The following is a 23410-nucleotide window of genomic DNA, read 5'->3' as shown; positions in this document are numbered from 1 at the left end:
CGGACCGCCCTCAGGTGTGCTGCCGGCAGCCGCCTGACTGCTGTGCTTGGGGCAGCAAAAAACATAGAGCCGCCCCTGCTGAAAGCCACGCTGCTTTGGATGTCAGCCAAAAATGGAAACCTCCAGATCTCCAAAAACCCTCATCCAATTTGAACCAAACTTTCCCAAAAAATGTCCCATCCCCTTGGGGGAGATGCAGCCTAGACAACATCAGATGGGTTGGTTTGATATCACTGAAGTGAGAGGTGTGAAGGGTCGGGTGGAGGCCAAAACTGGACTTATAAGGAGAAGTTGGCTTCAATATCACAGAGGTAATTGATGGATAGTGGGTAAAATTTTCAGTAGATGGCTACATCCTATTCAAATCCAGTGGAATTTATGCTCCTAGTCACTTAGGGCTTGTCTACACACCATGGCAATGCACACTAGAGTGGAGTGAATTCTAAAGCACACCAACGTATTACTCGGCTGAATTGGGCCCCGCGCTAAGAGGGCCCCGTGCCGCAGCTCTCCACCCCTCCCCCAGCTCACTTCCCCCTCCTTCCCTCCCCTGCTTCCCAAGAATCAGAGGTTCGCGGGAAGTCTGAAAAGAAGCAGGGGCGGGCAGGCAGCACCAGGTAAGCTGGGGTGGCGGGGGGCGCGAGAAGGGCTCCGGGGAGGCGCGTCCAGTCCGGCCCCCGTTCCAGCCGAGCGCGCCGGCCCCAGCGGGTCTGGGCCTGCTCGGCTCCAGCCCGGCCCCCGCGGCTCGGGTCCGGCCCGGCGCGGCCCCCGCGGCTCGGGTCCGGCCCGGCGCGGCCCCCGCGGCTCGGGTCCGGCCCGGCGCGGCCCCCGCGGCTCGGGTCCGGCCCGGCGCGGCCCCCGCGGCTCGGGTCCGGCCCGGCGCGGCCCCCGCGGCTCGGGTCTGGCCCGGCCCCCGCGGCACGGCTCAGGTCGGGTCCGGCCTGGCCCCTGTGGCTCGGCTCCGGCCGCCGAGCGGCTCCGGGCCGGACCCAAATCTGGAGACCCCGGCTGGAGCGCTGCTTGATTCCTGGGGGCGGGGCTTGCGGCAAGCCCCGCCCCCAGGAATCGGGCCCTGCTCTTGCTAAAGCTGGCCCTGAAGCCCGCTGGCAGCTTGTCCCCCCAGGTGAAGGATACTAGGGGGTCTTTCTGCACCCCTACATATCTCAGACCAGTCCTTTGTTCTGCACCTGTAAAGCAGCCACCCCATCCCCTATTTTTATCTCTTCCTGATAATTCCCCCTCCCTCTCCATGTGGCTCAGTATGCTAATAGACTTCTATTGTAAGACACACAATACACACAATGGTCAGCTAGGGTGATAAGCATCTCCTGCCTGGTAGAAACTGTCACAAGGATAATACCTCTGGGTGACCTGCCATTAACTACAAGGCCTTAAGAACCCAGTTTCCAACACATACCTGTCTCCTTCCATATTACCCGCACATACACTTTGCAAATGTTCGGAGGACCAGTGTGACACAGGCTTTCAGTAGAACCTTCACATGACACCTTTGGTGAACTAGAATGTAAACACCAGCCCTGTGGGATCCCTGTAACATTCAGCCCCCCCGTGCCCTCTGCCAGTTGACTGCAAGAGGTCTGTGGGTTATACCACCCATCTGAGTTAATAAACCTGCTTCGGCCTTTAGCTGAGGCCACAGAGACTCCCAGTTTTAGATCCAGAAGTCTCATAGACAGTCCCCACTGCCGACAATTCCCTAAGGGATTACACCTGCTTTTTATCCCCCCTTTGCCCAGATATTTGTTCTGCAGCCTTAACAGGCTCATTTACACACTACTAATGCATGTGCACATTTTCCACAGTGCTCACAGCCCAGCAGAGACACGGCAGTGACCTACACAACCGTAGGTCATTGCACAGCACAAACAGCAGGTCATTCACCAGCTGGGGAAACAGAAGATGACTTACATCCTTATGGCATTGGTGAGCACATCTGGCAAGTATGAACCCCACTGGCCTCTCTTATGTGAAACCTTTGGTGAGGGACCCAAGTCACAGAGTTGGAGTGGGAGATAAATCTTGCCCTGAGCTTCCCCAAAGTTTGGAGGAGTTCATATTTCCTATTCTGGTCTGGTCCCGTTCTAGAGATGCTGTTCTAGTCTATATCGGTTCTTATCCCAGTCTCCCCATAGTAGTATCTGAGCGCCTTATATATAATATAGAGATATACCTATCTCATAGAACTGGAAGGGACATTGAAAGGTCATTGAGTCGAGTCCAGTCCCCTGCCTTCACAGCAGGATGAAGTACTGTCCCTAATAGATTTTTTGCCCCAGATCCCTAAATGGCCCCCTCAAGGACTCACAACCCTGGGTTTAGCAGGCCAAGTGCCCCTCAAAACCTCAGGTTTAGAAGCAGATAAGTTCTTGGAGCAAAATTAATCTCACACATATATTAATGTGTGTCTGTCCCTCTGTCTCATGTTTTGAAATATGTGTATGCACTTCTATTCAGAGTCAGGATCCCTGGTTCTAACTTATAGACTCTGCAATTGCAAGACCAGAAGGGTGATCATCTAGTCTGATCTCCTGTACAACACAGGAAGAGAACTTCCCCCAAATAATTCCTAGAGCAGAGCTTTTAAAAAACACTCAGTCTTGGCCCATCCAATCTGTTGTTACCATGAGTCTGCAATAAACAAGGGTTTGAGTTAACAGACTCTGGTCATCAGCAGGCAGGATCAAACCTGGGACCTTAGAGCTTAGTGCATGAGCCTCTACAGCATGAGCTAAAAGCCATAGCCCTGTTAACTAAGGCCTGGGATACACTAGCGGTGTAGTTCAAACTAAGCTATGCAACTTAGTTTGACTTACCTGGCCGTCCTCACGGCGGCGAGTTGGCTGCCGCGACTCCCACATCAACTCCGCTTATTCCTCCTGCCGAGGTGGAGTACGGGCATCAATTTGCGGATCAATTTATCGCGTCCAGACGAGACACGATAAATTGATCCCTGATACATCAAACACTACCCGCCAATCCGGCGGGTGGTATAGACGTACCCTAAGACTATAGAGCAGATTCATTAAGCTCTAAGTGGGCTCAGTGGCACTAGCTGGACAGAACACCACACCCAGAAGGTATGTGGGTTACATTAACAGTCAGATTCCCTCTGGAGTTCAGGTTGGGCAGTTGAGTTGCTGTGAATGTTCATTTTTATGACGTTTCTCTCTCACACCCTTTGCAGGTTTTGGTCTCTAATGTGGCTTCTCTGAGAGCACAGGGCTCAGGTCTTGCAAACACTTTGGATTTGTTTTCCTTTTTGTGCATCAGATTTTTTTTCCCCTTTTGGAAACATATTACAGCTCTGAGTGACTGATCTGCTTCAGAAGAACAGCAGCTCAGCTCCCCAAAGAACAGAAATCTGCTCCCTAGCATCCCCTCAGTCATATCAGTCAACCACTAGCTATGCCTTTTGTGGCGCAAATGGCACATGAAAAACACAGAATTTAAGATAGATAAGAAGTTCCATGTTTCATATTTAACATTATATCAGACTATTTATACAGCATGGCCTGGACTGGGAGCTGGGCTCTTATCCTGGCTGTGCTGGCTGGGTGACCATGGACAAATCACAGCCCCACTCCGTGACTCAGTTTCCCCATCTGTAAGTTGTGGAAAATGACACCAACCTCCTTTGTAAAGCACTAGGAGCTCTAGAGATGGAAAGCACTAGATACAAACCAACTATTTTTACTCCTGATGGCCAGATGCTGCCAACCTCGCTACTAACGAGTAGCTCCATGAGTGGTTGCCTTGAAATCAATGAGACTTCTTGGAATAAGATGCTATGAAATGGGTGACGTTCACTCCTCTGCCACTTAAGACCTATCTGTCACTTAATCAGGGGGTAAGAGGTACATAAACAGTGCATAAGCTTGTGCAAAGGCATGAATTTCATTCCAGGTAAACAAAGGCAGAAACATCCAGCCTGTAGTCTCTCTCTCCAATACACAGTAGTTTGCAAACATGTGCTTTCATTTCCCTTCATATATATTTCAGCATTGATGATTTGACTATGTTCCTTCTTTCAAGGAAGCTACTCTCCTTGGGCTAATATACATGCAGTGTTACAAGTTAAAAAATGCCATGCACTGTGTGATGCTGGAGAAATGTCTCCACCGGTTACACTGCAGACATTTTGCTTCTTCTCTTTCCCTTTCCACATGCACAGCTATGGCCCATTGATTTATGAAGCAGTTTTGCTGTCCAGTGTGTATGTGAGCCACCCCAGATATTGACAGAGCTGCGAATTCTGGAATTTCACAAATGTACATTGCTGAGATGAAACTGAAATGTTGTCCTGCAAATAAATATTATTGTACCCTTCGATCTAGAGCCTACTTTTGTTTTGTGTCTAGTGTGTAGCCACAAAGGAAACACAACAATCTCACTTGCTGGATCATCCTATTTATCATTAATATTTATTATTGGGATGATCTTTGTGGTGAAAACACTCGTTTGGGACCCAGAAGATCTGGGTTTAAATCTCAGCTCTGACACAGACATCCTGTGTGTCCTTGGGCCAGTCACTTGGGGTGGATAGATGGATACTTAGCAGGATTCGCTAAGTTTCTAGTCGTCTAATCCCAGTAGATTCCAATGGGAGTTAGACACACAGGTGCTTTTCAAACTCGCACAAGGCCCCCATCTACATCTCTAGGTGCCTAAATACCTGAGGACAGGGGGTGGGCAGGATTTTGCTCTCTGAGAAAGAGACCAAGATGGGTGAGCTGCAGCTCATGAGAAAATTCTGCCCCCGTAAGAGAAGCTGTGAGCGGCTAATCACAGCAGTGACATGCACTGGAGGGTCGGATGCCTAGAAGAGGTTTTTGCTGGCTGTCCCCTCCCCTGTAATCCTCCCAGTTACTGCCTAGCTGGACGCAGCGATGCCAGGGGCTCCTTATCACTGCTCTGCCCCCTGGTCCTTATCTTCCTGCCGCAGGGATTCAAAGTGCAGCAACGGCCTCTCTGGGGTTTGGTGCTTCAGCTCAATTCATTATTCAGACCCCTTTGGAGACAGTGAGTAGAGAGAATCCCTGGTGAGCAGAGACAGGGCCGGCTCTAACTTTTTGCCGCCCCAAGCAAAAAAAAAAGAGCGCAGACTCACCGTAACACACACACCCCCAGCGCCACGCCGCCATAACACACACTCCCAGCGCCGCCCCGCCCCACCGTAACACCGCCCCCCCAGCACTGCACTGCCAAAATCCCCCCCACAGAGCGCCGCACCGCCGAACACCCCCCGCAGAGCACCATGCCGCCGAACACTCCCTCCCCACGGAGGGCCGTGCTGCCAAACCCCCCCACCGAGTGCCGCACTGCCAAACCCCCCCGCCACCGAACAGCCCCCGCTGAGCGCCACGCCACCGAACCCCCCCACCTCGTGGAGCGCCACGCCGCCAAACACTCCCTCCGCCGAGCACCACGCCGCCACCCCCTCGCTGAGCGCCGCGCTGCTGAACCCCCCCACCAAGCGCCCTGCCGCCGAACAAAAACAACCCACCCCACCCCCAGCGCCGCCCGACCGAACCAAAAAAAAAAAAAACCCAACCGTCCCCCCGCCACCCCAAGATTGGCCACCCCTTACCAGGTGCCGCCCCAAGCACGTGCTTGATCGGCTGGTGCCTGGAGCCGGCCCTGAGCAGAGAGCTGCCATGTATGGAAAATCACCCAGTAATAAGGGAAATGGAGGGCCAAAGGGCGGTATACCCTGATTTCTGAGCATCTCTGTGCGGAGGCTGGGATGACAAGGATTGGAGGGTAGGGCTGCTGTGCATTAGAATGAGGTGCAGTGTAATAATCGAAGGGCTAGTAGATTTCTTTTGTTGGCTGATGGTTATGAAGTTAGCAGGCCTCGTTCAAAATTTTCCAACTAAACTTTTATTTGTCAGAAAACTGGATTTTCAACTAAACAAAAAGTTTTGCAAAAAAAAGTGTCTGCTTTCCTCCAGCATTGTCATTTATTTGTTGGAAAACCAAGAGCCTGAAAAACAAACATTTTCAGCCAAAATAAAAATATTTTGGTTGGTTTTTTTTTTATTTGCTCCTCTGCAGTTTTTGGCCTAATTTTTTTGGCTTTCAGTTCCAAAAAACAGAAATATTTTGGTTTGGGGGATTTTGGGGTTGTTTTTTTTTTTGCTTGCTTGTTTTTTTGTTTATTTAAATAAAAAGTTAACATTTTACAAGGGGGAGGGAAGAAATTCTGACCTACTTTACCAAGAGACAAAAGGGATTGGATATTTTATGGATAAGAAGAAGATCCAGAGTTTATAATATTTACTGCTAAATCAAAGCATATAGAAGAGATGTTCTAGCTCATGCTTCAGTGTTTAAACCAACCTTTGACTACCGGGGTTCAGAATGGAACCTGCAGGGTTCACCCATCACTGTCTATTGCGGGGGTCTTACACTTTCATCTGAAGTATTTGGTTTTGGCCACAATCAGCGACAAACTACTGCACTACTAGATAGACCTCAGTTCTGATCCCCAGTGGGTTTGTCTAGTCTATAGCTTGTGGCCCTGTGGTAACTCAAGTTGATTCATTACCAATTAATTCATAAAAAGAAGAACAGGAGTACTTGTGGCACCTTAGAGACTAACAAATTTATTAGAGCATAAGCTTTCGTGGACTACAGCCCACTTCTTCGGATGCATATAGAATGGAACATATATTGAGGAGATATATATACACACATACAGAGAGCATAAACAGGTGGGAGTTGTCTTACCAACTCTGAGAGGCCAATTAATTAAGAGAAAAAAAACTATTGAAGTTATAATCAAGCTAGCTCAGTCCACGAAAGCTTATGCTCTAATAAATTTGTTAGTCTCTAAGGTGCCACAAGTACTCCTGTTCTTCTTTTTGCGGATACAGACTAACACGGCTGCTACTCTGAAACCTGTCAATTAATTCATGTTAACTACCAGAGTTAGAAGTCTAGTCCAGACACTCCACATGCATTTGCGACCACAGATTCTCCATGTGTCTGAAGAAAACATTTGTGGGGTGGGTAGATGATCATTTGCAAAGGTGTTTTAGTGAACTCCAATTCACTGGCAATCGAGAGTTGCAATGGGTCCCCAAACTCTAGCCTGGACATAGTGAAAGAGGGCAGTGCAGTCCCGTGGTGTAACGGTTAGTAATTCAGCTCATCTCAGGCCAGGTCTACACTAGGAAATTAAGCTGGTATGACTATGTCACTCATGGGGAAAAATCCACACCCTTGAGCGATGCAATCAAACCAACCTAACCCCCGGGGTAGACAGCACTAAGTCAAAAGGAGATGGATTAACTACACTGATGGGAGAAGCCCTCCCATGGACTTAGTGGCATCTTCGCTGAAGCACAACAGTGGTGCACCTACAGGGTTTTAAGCATAGACCTGCCCTCAGTGGGACCTGTATGTTTCACAGCTGGAGGGCAGGGAGAGAGACTGAGAGGGGAGAGGCTGCTGGGCTGTGCAGCATCCCTGCCTATGGGGCCTGGTTTTGGCCAGACTTCAGTCCAGGCTAGATCTGCTCTGGGAACCACGAGGAAATTTCTGGTTGGGCGGATAAGAGCTCTGAGATTAGGACCCTGCTGTTTATGTGCCGGCCGGCCAGGCAGTACTGCAGGGGGGCAAACGCTAGGGTCTGTGTGTTTGAGTTTCACACAGTGAGGATCAGGAGGTGTTTGGAAACCTTCATCTCCCCCCTGTGCTCTGTACCCAGCCCCCTCCTGGCCGGCCCAGGCCTGTGGGGAGCACGGGGTCCATGGCTTGGCAGAACTCCCTTGTTCTGAAGGGGAGCCGAGCTCATGATCATCCAAGAAGGAATCACCATTGCACAAATTCACACTGCAGGTTTATTGCAATGGGAATAAACACTCTGACATCTGACCTGGTGTCTATAAAACTCCAGACAATGGAGGGGAGCAGGGATGGGGGAAGCTAAGAGAAATGAACAGAGAGAGCGCTGAGATGTTGGAGAGTGGGTAAGAGTAGGGAGGGGTCTGAAGTGAGCGGAAAGACTTTCCCTAAAACTTTGCAAAGTTCTAAGGCTACTCAGCCACTAGCCCATACAGGAGCCACTGGCCTCTTCAGCTCCCATCATTTCAGAGTCAATGTAGACCAGAGGTGCAGGCTGGGCCATGTGTTTTAGAAGCCGGAGCATTATCTGGGCCTGCCATGGCCTTTCCCTATGACAGCGTATGTTGTAGTCTCATTTTCCAGCACCTGAGGAATCTTTAAAACAAAAATAAAATCCTGTTATTCATGTGATAACCCCAAACCCCAACAGCTAGAGAATGACACCGCAGCAGAATAGTCCTTTGAAGGGAGCTTCGGACAAAGCAGCTGATCAGAATATGGAGAAACAATTTTTCAAAAAATATGTGGATTTGGTTGCAGCTCACTGGTTTCAGATGGAGCTGGTTTTTCTTTTTGCACGATTTGCCATTAATTTTTTTTTATCAGAATTCTCAACAAATGTTATCAAAATCATTATAATTGTTTTTGTTTACTGAAAATTCAATTATCAGTAAACAAACAATTAGTGACCACTTTGATATAAGTGTCCACCAGATTGTTGCATACAGAATAGAAAATTTCAAAAGAATCCTGCAATTTTATTGAAAATTTTTATTTCAGAAAAAATGATTCTGTTTGAAAAATTTCAATCAGCTCAAGTACACAGGCAGGAGCAGGTAGAGCTAGAAAACTGGGCAGAAGGAGAGAGAAATCTTGCCCTTTTCATGGGTAGTTAAAAGCAATAATTGCAGTGGCAGAAGTTCTGGGCAGGACATAGGAATCACAGGGTGAGACCCCGTAGGAGCGCAGAGCAGGAGTCCCTTCTGCATTACAATCTCTGAGGCAGCTCCCTGTGCACAGCAGGGCAGAGAGAGAGATGCTAATCCTGTCTCACACCCCCAGCACTGGGGTCAGCCCTGCTGTGCTCCTGCATTGGACAGTGTCTCTTGGCACAAATTCCTGCTGGGATGCCCCAGATCCTGAGCCTGAAATTCACAATCAGGATTCAACCAACACCGTGACTCACCCTGGCTGTGCCAAATTCGCTGATGGCGGCATCTGGGGAGAGAGTTAGCAGAGAGCAGGGGGGTAAGTGCTGCTCCCTGGGAGAGTCCCCCACAGCCCCTCTCCCAGGCATGCAGCACCCCCTGGGAACACCCACCCAGCCCCCCATCCTCTCCCATCCCCACACAACCAGCGCCACGCCGGGGCCAGGGCCAGAGGGGCAGGAGAGAGGCTATCCTGGCTGGGGATGACTTGCTCTGTGTCTCTCCAGTACCTCCAGGACCTAGGGGTGGGGGATGGGCCATTCCCACTTCAGCAAAGAGGTCTGAGGAGCTGCTGTGATTCTTACGTGGGCCCAGCTGCCCCAGGTGCCTGTGTTCAGCTCAGTACCATGCTGTGCTTTGTGGGTGTCTCAGCTCATGCCCCACCTCACAGCAGCCTGCTGAATGCTATCACAAGGGGGGGCAGAGGACATGCAGGGCCAACTCCACCCCACATGAGCCATCACTTTCTGCCCCTCACCCTTCTCAGCAGCGGGGTCCGTCCCCCGGGGACATCAGTGGATCTAAGTTCTAGTTCTCTGCCTACTTACACAGCCCCTAGTGCCACCCATGTTCATGGAGTTATTCTCCCAACCCCTCCAGGTGCAATCGGACTGTGTCAGACTGTGTTATACAGGAGATCAGACTTTATGATCACAATGGTCCCTTCTAAACTTGGAGTCTATGAAAAAGCTCATTAAGTTGTTTGCCACCATAACTCCGATTGGGAGGCTGTTACAGAACCTCACCCCTCTGACAATTAGAAACCTGGTTTCCAGCCTCAATTTATTCCTGGCTAGTTTATTGCCATTTATTCTTGTGCCAGCTTTATCCTTTAGCTGAAATAGGACAGGCCCTCCATGTTCCTGATCATCCCTGTAGCTCTTCTCTGCACCTCTTCCTGTTTGAATTCATCTTGCTTGAATATGGGTGACCAGAATGGTGTACAGCATTCCAGAGGAGGTCATACCAGTGCCTTGTACAACGGCATTAATACTCCCTATCGCTACTGGAAATACCTTGCCTGGGATCACATTTGCCTTTTTCACAGCCCCAGCACATTGGCAGCTCATAGTCATCCTGTGATTGACCAAAACATTCCGTTATTTCTCCTCCTCTGTCACTTTCTACTGATGAGCCCCAACTTGTAGCAGAAATTCTTGTTATTAGACCCTAAGTTATTAGACCTTATATTTTGTATTCTTGAATTTCATCCCATTCCATTAATCCAGTCCTCCACATCATCCAGTTCTTCCTATATCATATTCCAATCTTCCTCTGCATTGATGATGCCTCCATCTTTGTGTCATCAGCAAATTTCATTTGTACCCTCCTACTTTTTGTGCCAAGGTCATCCATAAAAATATTAAATAATTGAGGTGGGATTTTTTTTTTTTTCCAAAAAAACAAACCCCTGAAAATCAAAATATTTCAGTTCTGAAATCCCACCACTGTCCCTCTTGGGAGTTATAGTCTGGTATCCTCATGTGTCCATTCTCTTCTATTGTGGGGGCTCCCCATCTGGATTTTATCCTCCATGATGCACTGTGATCAGGATGCACCTAGAAGGGAGTCCATGGTGCATCATGGGAGATGCAGTCCAACCACAGTGCATAGAGGAGAATGGAAGCATGAGATATATGAAGTATAACTCCCATGATGCACCCCGTTGGGGCCAAAATAGTTCTAATTTTTATTTTTCCCAAAAAAATGCAAATTTTCATCATAAAATTTCCCATGAAAAAAGAAATTCTGACCAGATCAGTTCTGAAATACCAGGATGGGACTGAAGTTCAGCCATTGTTTTGATTTTTAGCTAGATGGGATTCAACCCAGATGCCACCAATAGGGAATAAAAGTTAGAGATCAAGGTGCCATCTGACAGTTCTCATAGCTCCAGCCCCAGGCAAATAACTTGAATCACCAGCAACTGGCAAGGAATGACCAGGGACGACACTGACAATGGGAAATCAGTAGCTCTTAGACTTCACAGCCGCTGGCCCCTAGAACTCACTGAACTCTCCTCATCCGGTTCTAAAGACACTTTTTGTACTGCAAGCTGCTGGCAAGGCAATGTGGTTAACTAGCACGCTGACCATCTATACAACCACCCATATGATGATCCATACCCCGTGTATCAAAGAGACCACTAGGCCTTACCCATCCAGAACTGAAAAGGGAAAAAGGCAGGTTCTTACACTGAATCAGATCATCTGTGCCCATGTTCTTGGTGTTACTGCTTAGACCTTGTTCCCTGTGGACAGCAAGAGTGAAACACATCAGTGTAGCTGGGAATTTCTCTGGCCACACACCTGCCTTCAGGCAGTGAGGTGTGAAAAGGGGTCACACTCCCTGGGTAGCTATTTCTCAGACTGGAGTATGGCCACCACAACTGGCACTGACATAAGAACAGCCATATTCGGTCAGACCAACAGTCCATCTAGTCCCGTATCCTGTCTTCCAGCAGCAGCCAATGCCAGGTGCTTCAGAGGGAACAGAACAGGTCAATTATTCAGTGATCCATCTCCTATCATCCAGTCCCACCATATGGCAGTCAGAGGCTTAGCCATCCTGGCTAATTATGGACAAATTGGAGAGAGTCCAGAGAAGAGCAACCAAAATGATTAAAGGTCCAGAAAATATGATCTATGAGGGAAGATTGAAAGAACTGGATTTGTTTAATCAGGAGAAGAGAAGACTGAGAGGGGCCATCCTAACAGTTTTCAAATATCTAAAAGGTTGTTACAAGGAGGAGGGAGAAAAATTATTCTCCTTAACCTCTGAGGATAGGACAAGAAGCAATGGGCTTAAATTACAGCAAGGGAGGTTTAGGTTAAACATTAGGAAAAACTTCCTGTCAGGGTGGTTAAGCACTGGAATAAATGGCCTAGGGAGGTTGTGGAATCTCCATTATTGGAGATTTTTAAGCACAGGTTAGACGAATACCTGGCAGGGATGGTCTAAATGATACTGGTCCTGCCATGAGTGCAGGGGACTGGACTTGATGACCTCTCAAGGTCCCTTTCAGTCCTACAATTCTATGGACCTGTACTCCGTGGCCTTTTCTAATTCTGTTTTGAACCCAGTTACACTTGACACCAAGAGAAAAGCAGGGCAATCCCAATTCAGTATAGGAATCATAGAAATACAGAGCTGGGAGGGACCTCAAGAGATCATCTACCCCCCCTCCCCCACTGAAGCAGTATTAAGTATCCCTAGACCCTCCCTGACTCCCTGACAGGTGTTTATCTAACCTGTTAGAGTTGGGAAACTTTTCCTAATAGCTAATTTTCACTTACTACAGATTAAACTAATTACTTCTTCTCCTGCCCTTGATGGACATGAAGAGCAATGATCACCATCCTCTTTATAGCATGCCCGATTTTTAACCTTTCCTCATAGATCAGATTTTCTAAACATTTATTTTTCCATTGCCGTTGCTGTCCTCTGCACTTTCTCCAGTTTGTCCACATCTTTCCTAATGTGTATTGCTCAAAACTGGACACACCAGCTGAAGTCAGACCAGTGTTGGGTAGAGCAGGACAGGTACCCTCCACCCCCATGTCTGATATATGCCTCTCACTGCTAATATGCCCCAGCATGATATTAGCCCTTTTCACAACTGCATCACATTGTTGACTCATATTCAATTTGTGATCCACTATAACTCCCAGATCCGTTTCTGCAGTGATACCACCAGTTCGTCCCCATTGTGTAGTTGTGCATTTGATTTTTCCCTGCTCAGTGTAGTCTTTATTGAATTTCATCTTGTTTATTTCAGACCAACTCCCCCTTTTATCAAGGTCATTTTGAATTCTCATTCTGTCTCCAAGGTGCTTGCAACCCCACCCAGTTCATCCCCAAAATTTATAAGCATACTCTCCACTCCATCATCCAAGTCATTAGTGATGATAGAGAATAGTACCGGACACAGGAAAGACCCCTCTAGGCACCAGCAAAGCAAGCAGTTGCTTGGGGCGGCAGATTTGCAAGGGGTGCAAGAATCCAGCATGGGAGCTAAGAATCAACAGGGGCCCCTGGGAGCTGTAATTCCTTGCTTAGCCAGCCCTGGATCAGGGAAAGAACTACATTTCCCAGCATTCCCTTGGCCACTAGCAACAGGAAGGGGTGTGGGAAAGGAGTATGGAACTGAAATCTGCAGCTTGCTGTGAATGGTAGGAACAGAGCCAGCTCTAGGTTTTTTGCCTCCCCTCCCCCCCACCCTGGGCTCCCCCCCGCCCACACCCCCTACCGCCCCAGCTCTGGCCCCGACCTGCACCCTCCTGCCGCCCCAGCCCTGGGCTCTCCCCCAAAGAAGGAATTGGGGGGACTAAATGGACGGTGCACCTCTCTATCTGAAGCCTAGCAAGGGAGGTATGTGGATCCCACTAGAATTTAAAATGAAAAGTAAGGGAGGGGAGGCTCTAGACCTGGGCAGCTTTAGATACAGTACCAGGCACTTAGGAGGATTTCCAGTTCTGAGCCATGGAAGCAGAAATTGACTTTTCCTCTCCAGATATAGCTAATATTCAGAAAGGGAATCTAGCACCTGCTTTCCAGATTTGAACACCCTCAAAATTCAGGAGTGCTCAAGCGCAATTTGGGCAGCTGTTACTTCATTTCCCCCAAATCAAATATACTGATCCACTGTAACTTGCTGTAGAAAAAGTAGAATAAACTGAGCAAGAAATGCTTCCCAGTGGTTATTAGGACTGAAATTGCTATTTTCAACAGCCATTGCTTTTTTTTTTTTTTTTTTAAGTTTTAGTTTTATTTGCTTAAAAGGAAGACCGTGATAGTGCATTCCCCATAGAAACAAAGAACGGAACAAAAGAATAATAAAGGCACCTCAACTTTTCCTCATTTATGTAGGACAGTCTTATAATGTGCATCCAGATATCCTCCAGTCACACAAGCTGAAAATTGTTCCACTTTACTGCAGTTCTGTAACCATATGGGAACCAATCCTGTCTGTGTTCTGTGCACATCCAAAATTCCTGCTGAATGACCCGCCCTGGGAGCAAGTTACCAGTGACCCAGGGCTGGGGCAGCAGGAGGGTGCAGTTGGGAGGGGGAGAGCCCAGGGCTGGGGTGGGGGGCAGCCAAAAAATTTTTTGCTTGGGGCAGCAAAAAACTTAGAGCCGGCCCTGCCTGTGGGACGCTACTAAATATACCCTCCCTGTTTGACAGTGAACCATTGATAACTACTCATTGACTAAGGTTTCTAAATCAGCTGGGCATATTTCCCTAGTTTATATAGGACAATGTCATGTGGGACTGTGTTAAAAGCTTTACCAAACTCAAGCTATTTCATGTCTACTATTTCCCCCATCCATTAGGCTAGAAACCCTGTCATAGAATCATAGAATCATAGAATATCAGAGTTGGAAGGGACCTCAAGAGGTCATCTAGTCCAACCCCCTGCTCAAAGCAGGACCAATTCCCAGCTAAATCATCCCAGCCAGGGCTTTGTCAAGCCGGGCCTGTCAAAGAAGAAAATTAGGCTGGTTTGGCATGATTTGTTCTTGACAAATCCGTATTGGCTTTTTCTTGTAACCTGTTATCCTCGATATGCTTACACATTGATTGTTCAGTAATTTGTTCCAGTATCTTTGTACATATTAAAGTCAGGCTGTCCGGTCTATATTTCCCTGGATTTTCTTTGCCCCCCTTTTAAAAGACAGGTACTATAGTTGCCATTCTTCAGTGCTCCGGGACCTCACCTGTGCTCCAGGAGTACTCAAGAATAAATGCTAGCGGTTCTGAAATGGCTCCGGCCAGTTCCTTAAGTACCCTAGGATGAATTTCATCAGGCCCTGTCAACTTTAATACATCTAACTTATCTACATATTCTTTAACTTGCTCTGTCCCTATTCTGGCTTGTGTTCTGTCCCCGTTATTGTTAATGTTAATCATGTTAAGCATCTGGACATGATTAATTTTTATTAGTGAAGACTGGAAATCACTGCCATGACATTCACCAGGGAAATTCCAGGGCAGCTGAGCCCGCAGTTTCCTTCCCTGCCCCATCCACTCCCATCTCCCTTCACCACACACTAAGGAATTATTGCTTCCTACCTTTCACGGTGCTGTTTAGGTGCAACTAAAACAAAAAGAAAAAAAAGATTATTGGAAAGCCTCCCCTCACGCCCCTCCTGGCAAAGAGATGGAATCAGCGATGTTGTGACCAGGGGCTGGACTCAGCACCATGGTCAGTGTGGGCTTTTCAAAGGTGCCAAAGGGATTTGGAGGCCCAGTTCCCAAATTAAAGAGTCCAAAACCCCAAAGCAGGTTTGACAAATTGAGGCATGAATGCATCTGCACATCTGCCTTCAATGGGCCAAACACAGCTCAGTTTAGCCACCTTATTATTAGTAGTATTAGTATTAGTATTACGGTAGCACTTCTCAGCCAGAAAGGAGAGCAGAGAGCAGGATTTTAACCAGTCTATCAACAGCTGATCACTACTCTCTCCACCCATCCTTCTTGCCTTTGGAACCCAGCAGTGACTAGGCATTTTCAAAGCATGTAAATCAATTAGGAGGCTAAGCAGTGTCGCCAATCCCAGATGTTCAGAAATCATGTCTCAGGCTCCAGAAATCACAAGATTGGCTTAAAGATCATGAGATTTAAAAAAAAATAAAAATTTTAAATTATTCTTTGGTTTCTCAGCCTTAATTGGACTCAGGTCACATTTTCAAGGTTTTCTCTGCAACTACAAGGGATAGAAACTTGCTTTTTTTTAAAAAAGTTGAGATTCTCACACAATCTGTTGATTCCATCAGCTGGGACTATTAGGAAAACACCAAGTACCACGAGAATCACAATTAGAGGTGAGCGAATAGTTGATTATTCAGTGCAGGGGCCAAACTGAAAAAATCTAACCCCCTGCCCCTCCCCCCAAAAATCAAATGAACTATTTCAGTTTTTCTTGCCAAAACGGAAAACAAAAATGTTGTTTGAACTGAACAAAACATTTAATTCAACCCCAAACAATCTTTTTTTTTTTTTTGGTCATTTTGGGATATTTTTCCTCCTTTTAAAAAAAATTAGCTAAATTTCTAGATGAAACTGTTTCAAAGGGAAACATTGAAATATTTCATTTTGAAGCACTCAAAACAAACTGCTTCAATTTAAAAAAAATAAAATAATTTGTTTCCAGTTGAAAGTTTTTATTGAATTTGAACCAGATTTATAAATAATATCTGTACCCCAAAAATGCATTTTGGGGTAAATTGCTATTTACAAAAAAAAAAAAAAAAAAAAAAAATTCCAGCACTACTTAAGGTAAAATCACAAGAGACAGCAACTCTACCAGAGCCCCATTGAAACTATCACTTGAAACTTGACTCCCAAAGCTTTCACTGGGACTTTGGTTTTTTGGAGAATGTTCCTGTTCATCTCCCATTGGCTGACAGGGCTACCTGACTGTGAGGAGCCCGGGTGGTGGGCAGTCTGGCCTAGGGGCAGGAGAAGGAATCAGGCTTAGTGGGTGGAACGAGGGTCAGAACTGGAGTGGGAGATGCCAGAGCCCAGGGTTGAAAAAGATACAGAGCCAGGAATCAGAGCCCAAGGTCAGAATATCACCTACCTTTTTTCATCAGAAGATAAGTCACTGGAGCCAGAATCAGACAGGAACCCACTGCAATACCAACTGCAATGCCCAATATAATCTCTAGTCGCAGTCCTGGGGAAAAGAAATAAACATGAAGCGTCCTGTTCTGGCAGAGAGCTAATACCATAGGTCTTACTGCCCGAGGGAGTCTTCTGAGTTATTACTGGACAGTGCATACAAATGCTGTAACCACATGTTTGTGCTCTCTCTCCCTGCCACACTGACCCCCGAATAAGGCAGCTGTTGTGTTTCAAAACATCCAGAAAAGTTAGATTAAAAAAACACATTACTTTATTTCTTAGAATCCAGAACCTTAAATTACAAGAAACAAAAACAGAGAGAGAGAAAGCAGGCTGCTCCCTAAGGCAAAGAGGTTCAACTCGCCCCACTTTGATCCCCACTGGCTCTTGGTGGACTGACTACTGCTAGACTCAGATTGCATGCTTTCCTACAGAGCTCTCAGCCTGCAAGCAGGACCAGGTAACCCCCCTGAAGTTGAACATGAAAGCTTACAATTTTAACATGGTTTTCCATATCCCACATCAGCAAAGCCACAGCAAGAGCTGGACAAGGATGGAAGGAACCTCAGAACAAATACGCAGAAGATCTAGGGCATTTCAGAGCCACACAGCACTTTCAGGACCCATGAGACAAATCAAAGTAATGGGAATAGATCCCTAGAGAGACCAAAACCAGAATTTGCAGTTCAGGAGGGAGCATGTAGTGGGGGAGGAATCATCAAGGGATGGAGATATTACACAAGTGGCCTGGGATGCAGAGGATACTGAATGTGACTGGATGATCCACACAATTTCTCTCCCCACATTACATTACATTTCCCTGTCCTAGACACACCCAGAACAGTGCTGGGCATTTTGGGAACCTGGGCCACTCACTCCCCCCCCCCCCCCCCCGCGATGGAAGGGGCTAGCCAGACCCCTGCTGGTGGAGAGAGAGCATCCCTTGGGCCAACCAAGATTGGGGCCCGCTATGCTAGGTGCAGTACAAACAGAGAAATAGATGGCCCCTGCCCCGCACTCCAAACAGACCCAGGGTGGAGGAAAGAGTAGGGCGCACCGGCAGAATGAGCAGTATGATGGCAGCAAACAGCCTGTTGGTGCCAGGGTGGAGTTTTTTGGTTTTGTTTTTTTGATGGGTTTAGTTAGGAGAGGACCAGCATAATGGGAAAAGCGAATGCTGCAATTTCAGCTGTGCGGGAGGCCCTTAAAGGGGCCGAAGATGCCCTACCTGGCTGGGTGGCAGTGACCCCTAAAATGTGCCCTACCCCTCACACAAGCCCTGGGAGATGCTGCCAGCTGTGATAGGGGGAGCGGTTCTGCAGAGACAAACGGTTAGAATCTCTCTCAGCCCTGGGTACTCCGCAGTGTGCTGCTCCCCCCACGCTCCCTGCTGTGGGGCAGGTTGGATGGGGGCTGCTCAAGGCCACGCCTACAACAGGACACTCCCCTCCCATCTCTGAACATGGGAGGCACCCGGCATTCGGGCCTGACCCACAGCCCACTGTGCTCAGACAATGAAGGGGAGATTTTGAAGAGCTCTGAACCCAAAGTGCTCTCAGCATGCTGAATGCTGTGGAATCAGGCCCGTGGTGAATACAGTCACTCACCTTCCAGAGGTGGAGTTTTCTCAGGCTGGCCAGTGACTGGGCTGTCATCAGGGGGAGCCTTTCTGTCTGGGCAATAAACACAGGAAATACCACAGTGTCTTAGCTGGGAATGAATTCAAGTGGGGTCTGCATCTTACCATGTCTGAATACCTTTACATGTCTGGCTCCTGGCTCCCCTGTAGCCATAACTCGACTTTTCAATACATGTGAAATCTACAAACTGCCCTGTCTTCACTACAGTTTTACCTCGAGTTAGTTCTAGTGGAGGACACGGCTGTTTTCCTATTGAATGCACAGCCCCTGGAGCAGAAAATGATACAAAGACATCTGAGATGGCTGGGTGGGGCAGCGGTAGCACAGAATAACTTACTAAGTGCCTGATACCTGCCACTTGAGCCCTTTCCCCTGCCCACACTGTGTAGCTTACAGCTGCTCACCTGTGACCTTCAGTTGCAAGAGGGCACTGTGGTTGGAATTGGCCACCTGGTTTTTCTCATCCTTGTGCTGATACCCACAGGAATAGCGCCCTGCACTCATCATGGAGGTGTTAAGGAGCAAGGTATAACTAACTTGTCCTGGTTCGAATTTTTGGCTGGAAAGCTCCACCCCATCTTTGCAGAAAATAACTTTGGTAACATGAGAGTTTGGAAGATCTGCACATCGGGCTAAAACTTGGTCCCCCTTCAGAGCTGACGTCGTATTCAGGAACAATCGAGGCGCAGGGAGATCGCCTGGAACAACAAAGAGACACGGATGCGTGTGCCTGAGGGGAATGACAGGGAGCTGAGCGTTAGTGATCACTGAGATGAGAAATGCAGTGACTGGTGAAAGGAGAAGGGTCTGTTCACTTGGGAATTCACATTCATACACCAAGACACGTGTCAGACTTGCTTATTTAGTCTGTTTTATTTTGGGTGGGTGTGAATTCCTGCTACACTGGGCTGCTATAAACGGGCATTGTTCCTCTGGAGTCAATGGGCCAGATCCCAGCTGGTGTAAATCAGCCACATCTCCATTAGAGTCAATAGGGCCGGAGCCACAGCCTGTGTAACTCAGCCATATCTCCACTGGAGTCAATGGGGAAAATACCCAGCTGGTGTAAATTGGCCCCACTCCATTGGAGTCAACAAAGCTACACCCAGGGCCGGCTCCAGGCACCAGCTTGTCAAGCAGGTGCTTGGGGCGGCCGCTCCGGAGAGGGGCGGCACGTCCAGGTATTCTGCGGCAATTCGGCGGACGGTCCCTCACTCCGCCTGGGAGCGAAGGACCTCCCGCCGAATTGCCGCCGCAGATCGCGATCGCGGCTTTTTTTTTGTTTGTTTTTTGTTTTGTTTTGGCTGCTTGGGGCGGCCAAAACCCTGGAGCCGGCCCTGGTTACACCCCCTTACACCATATGAGAATCTGCCCCAAACACATTTCCTTTTCGTTAATACGTATGGCCGACCAGTGTGAGAATTAATTGCTTAATTAACAGCGTCATTAACAGGATTTCAGGCAGGGATCGCATAGAAGGTTTCTCCCCTCCCATCTCCCCCCATTGCAAGGGCCTGGGCATTTTGTTCCTTGCCTTGCCAATGTTTTTCCTTCCCTTGTCTCTTGTGCTCTCACTCACCTGGGGAGCTGCAGAAGTCCTGGCCAGTGACCCCAGCACCTGCACCAAACAGCAGAGATGTTGAGTAGCAGACAGGGCATCTCTATCAATAACTAGCCTGCGCTGGGGAAATGTTAACATTGACATTTAAACAAATAACAGAAATTCCAAGCAATCAGAGGCCCCTGCCCTTTAGTGAGATCCATGCTGACGCAGGTTCCTCATACCTGATCTGACTCCAGGATCGGATTCGGGGCCTTAACTGCGTCTTGCATACACTCACCGCACCATGGCTTCTAGGATCACACAATGCTCACAGCAGTAAGAGACGTGCAGGGTTACACCATCCTGTCCAACCCTCCTTCCCCTTTCCCCCACCCGGCACATGGCCAGAGCAGAATATTCTCTAGGGTTTGGGCCATCTCTCTCTCTCTCTCTTCCCCATCACCATAGCATGTAAGCACCAAACATTAATGGATTGATGGATTATACTTCCCCAGTGAGATGGGGAAGTATAATTATCCCTCCTGTTACAGGTGGCACCTGAATCACAGAGCGATCTGGGGTCACACTTGGACTCAGTGGCAGAGCCCCAACTTCACCCCAGATCTCTCGGGATATCAGGCTGGGCATTAACAACAACCCCAGCTGCCTCCCCTTTCTCCAAACAATTTTGAAAAGTCTCAACCGATGGGGTCACAGCCATGTGCAACGACAGACCTAACTGCTGAATGCCAAAACCTCCATTTACTGAACTAGACCAATGAACACTCACTACTTAGAGTTTGAAGAACTTGGACTTTTGTAGACATTTCATATTCTGCTTGCACAACAGAAGAGATTTAACAAGTGTTATTGTAATTATTAAGTAATATTAGTATTGAGGTAGCACCAGCTCATTGTGCCAGATGCTGAACACAGTCATAACTGGGTTTGGCAGAATGCAATCTTTATTTTTTTTTATAATTTCAATGGACAATATCAATGTTTTAAGCATTTTATTTCAATTTTATCAATTTAAATGTTCACAGTTGTAGAAAATTATGGGGGCAGACAACCGGAGGGTCAGCCAAAAATTATTTAATGACAGTCAATGCTGAGACTCAAAAAATGAAAGCTTTAGAGCTATTAAAGGACAAATCGTCAACAGCACATGTCAAAATATACAGAGTAAACATCCTTAAATCAAACTCAATAAGGTCTCAGGCAGAACCTGTTTCTGTGCCCAGCTAGACATTTGCATTATTACTGATGGAAATATTGATTTATCAATTTCTGTGTTTGTATAGTAAAATCTACATTTATTGGCATGTACTGATAAAAATCTAATCCTTCCAAGCCTAAATCGTAATAAAAAAAAATAGTCACTGCACTTGAGAGTTTACAGCTTAAATAAATGATGCATAATTTAACCCCTGGTCCTTCACACAGTTAAGTACGTGCATAACTTTATTCATGCGAGTAGCCCTGTTATCTTCAATGGGAATACTCACAAGAGTAAAGTTATGTACGTGCACAAGTGATAGCAAGCGCAGGGTCTCAGTAGTTAGGGGTTTTTTCCCTTCCAAACTAACAAAGCCAGGGTTCCTCACTGGGGTACGGCCATGTGGAAAATGTGACATTTTAAACTTCATCCATTTAGTTCAAACTTCATTGTAACAATGTTTTTTGAAGTGAGAAATACAGCTTTTCCCTTCTCACCTGTCTCTAAAACAACTGAACAGCCTTGTAATATTAATTAGGGGGACTCTTTGCAAAGTCTCCTAGTTGATGTAGAATATTCCCAGATTGCTTTTCAATATCATAGCCTTATCACTGTAGGTCAGTGTCCATATCCCCATTGTACAGATGGGGAAACAAAGGTTGGATGAAAAACTAGGAGAAGGGAGCAGGGGTAATGAACAAACATTTTGTCTAAATTTTTCCCATTCATTTGCAAAGTTTAAAATATTCTCAAATTTTTGACCATGTCTAATCCCCCTACAATAACAAACAAGACACGATCAGTGCATGTGTGATAGGTCTGAACGCGGATGTCAGTGGAAAGACCCAGTTAGGAATATGACAAACTGGCTAGTTACAAGAGAGGATTATAAAGTCTACAGTAGAGTTTGAGGGTTTGACAAGAAGTCAGTGAAGTCAATGGAAAAAACTCTCCTTGACTTCAACGATCAGACTGTAAAAAAAAAATTACCTTTAATAAAAAAGAATCCCCCACAGTTCCCTGAGAAACTCAGAACATGGAGCATGGGAACATTTTCCAATATTTTACACCTTAATACATCAGAGTTTTTTAGTTTGAAACCTCAATAACATTCTTTGAATGTAGTTTCTTTATGTGTATTATTAGTATTCTCTACTGCAGTGGCACCTAGCAATGCCTGTTATAGACCAGGGCCCAATTGTGCTAGGGGCTGTACAAACTCAGAACAAAAAGATGGCCCCTAGCCCAAAGAGTTTACAATCCAAGTAAACTCAGAGGTTCTAATTTTAAAAGCTGTCTACGGGATTGCATAATTTTTAATGGGAAATGGGTGTTTCAACAACTAGGCTGCTTTGAGGGTACATTATATATATATAATATATATATGATCCTATGGTGCTTTCACAAGGGCACATAGAGCAGGATGTTACAAACATAGGAAGAAGATTGAAAAATCATGTCAGACATTGTAAGAAACTGCGCGCCATGAATTTATCACCAGCTTTAATATCTGAGATGAAATAACTGTCCGAATCCCGGTGAAATAGCCATGAGTAGCCCCCATTTCAAATATTTTTAACATAATTCTGATCCCAGGCTGATCCCCGCATCCCCTCAGCCCAGGCAGAGCCATAAACTCACCTCTCTCCCTGCTCCCCACACCCAGAGACACCCCCTCCCTGAGCCCATCGGCAGAAAGCTCCCCAAAACTTACAGAGCAGCCACAGCAGGATCATGGGGAGTGGGAGCAGGTGACCAATCCAGGAGATTCTGCAGCAGTGTCTGGGCCTCCGAGGAGAACCCCTGAGGCTCTGTGCCTCCAGTCCCCTCCTCCCCAGGGGAGCAGAAGAGGAACTGATGGGTTGTGGTCTCTTGTAGTATGTCTGGGAACAGCCCTGACGTGTGTGTGGCCAGAGGGGCCCTCCCACCTTGAGACGTGAGTGGAAACATTTTCCTCCATTCCCCTGCACCACAGAATGGTCTCTCTGTCTGTGATGGCTGAACGCGCTAGTTTCCCATTTACATTTCCCACCACATAGACTACTAGCCACAGGTCAAGGCTGGTCTCACTCACAGGGAGCAGTCACACCCTCCGCACCCCCAGGCCAGTGCTCCAATGGGGACCCCCTGGCTCACAGCGGGGGCAGTGACCTACATCAATAGTGTGAAATCCATGGAGGTTCAGCATCACAAACAGGTACTTTCCCAAGGACAATTTTTAGGTTCATGAAATACTCAGACAGGACACAAAGGGGCATGTGGTTGGCATGAGCTGGTGTCTGTCCACAGAGTCGCCACA

At 47.2% G+C, this 23410-nt stretch overlaps 1 long non-coding RNA gene across 1 annotated transcript; it reads right to left on the bottom strand.

Moving 5' to 3' along the window:
• Nucleotides 1–11273: 11273 nt before the first annotated feature.
• On the bottom strand, nucleotides 11274–16747 carry LOC128826391 (uncharacterized). Its single transcript, XR_008442833.1, has 3 exons — nucleotides 16666–16747; nucleotides 15153–15177; nucleotides 11274–11328 (listed from the first exon to the last, which is right to left on the bottom strand). It is a non-coding gene; the product is annotated as an uncharacterized LOC128826391 (long non-coding RNA).
• Between the last annotated feature and the right edge of the window lie 6663 nt (nucleotides 16748–23410).

Source organism: Malaclemys terrapin, chromosome 20 (genome assembly GCF_027887155.1).
Source record: "Malaclemys terrapin pileata isolate rMalTer1 chromosome 20, rMalTer1.hap1, whole genome shotgun sequence".
In the NCBI taxonomy this organism is placed as follows: domain Eukaryota; kingdom Metazoa; phylum Chordata; order Testudines; family Emydidae; genus Malaclemys; species Malaclemys terrapin.
Note: the sequence above shows the minus strand (reverse complement) of the source record. Positions and strands in the feature narration are given on the sequence as shown.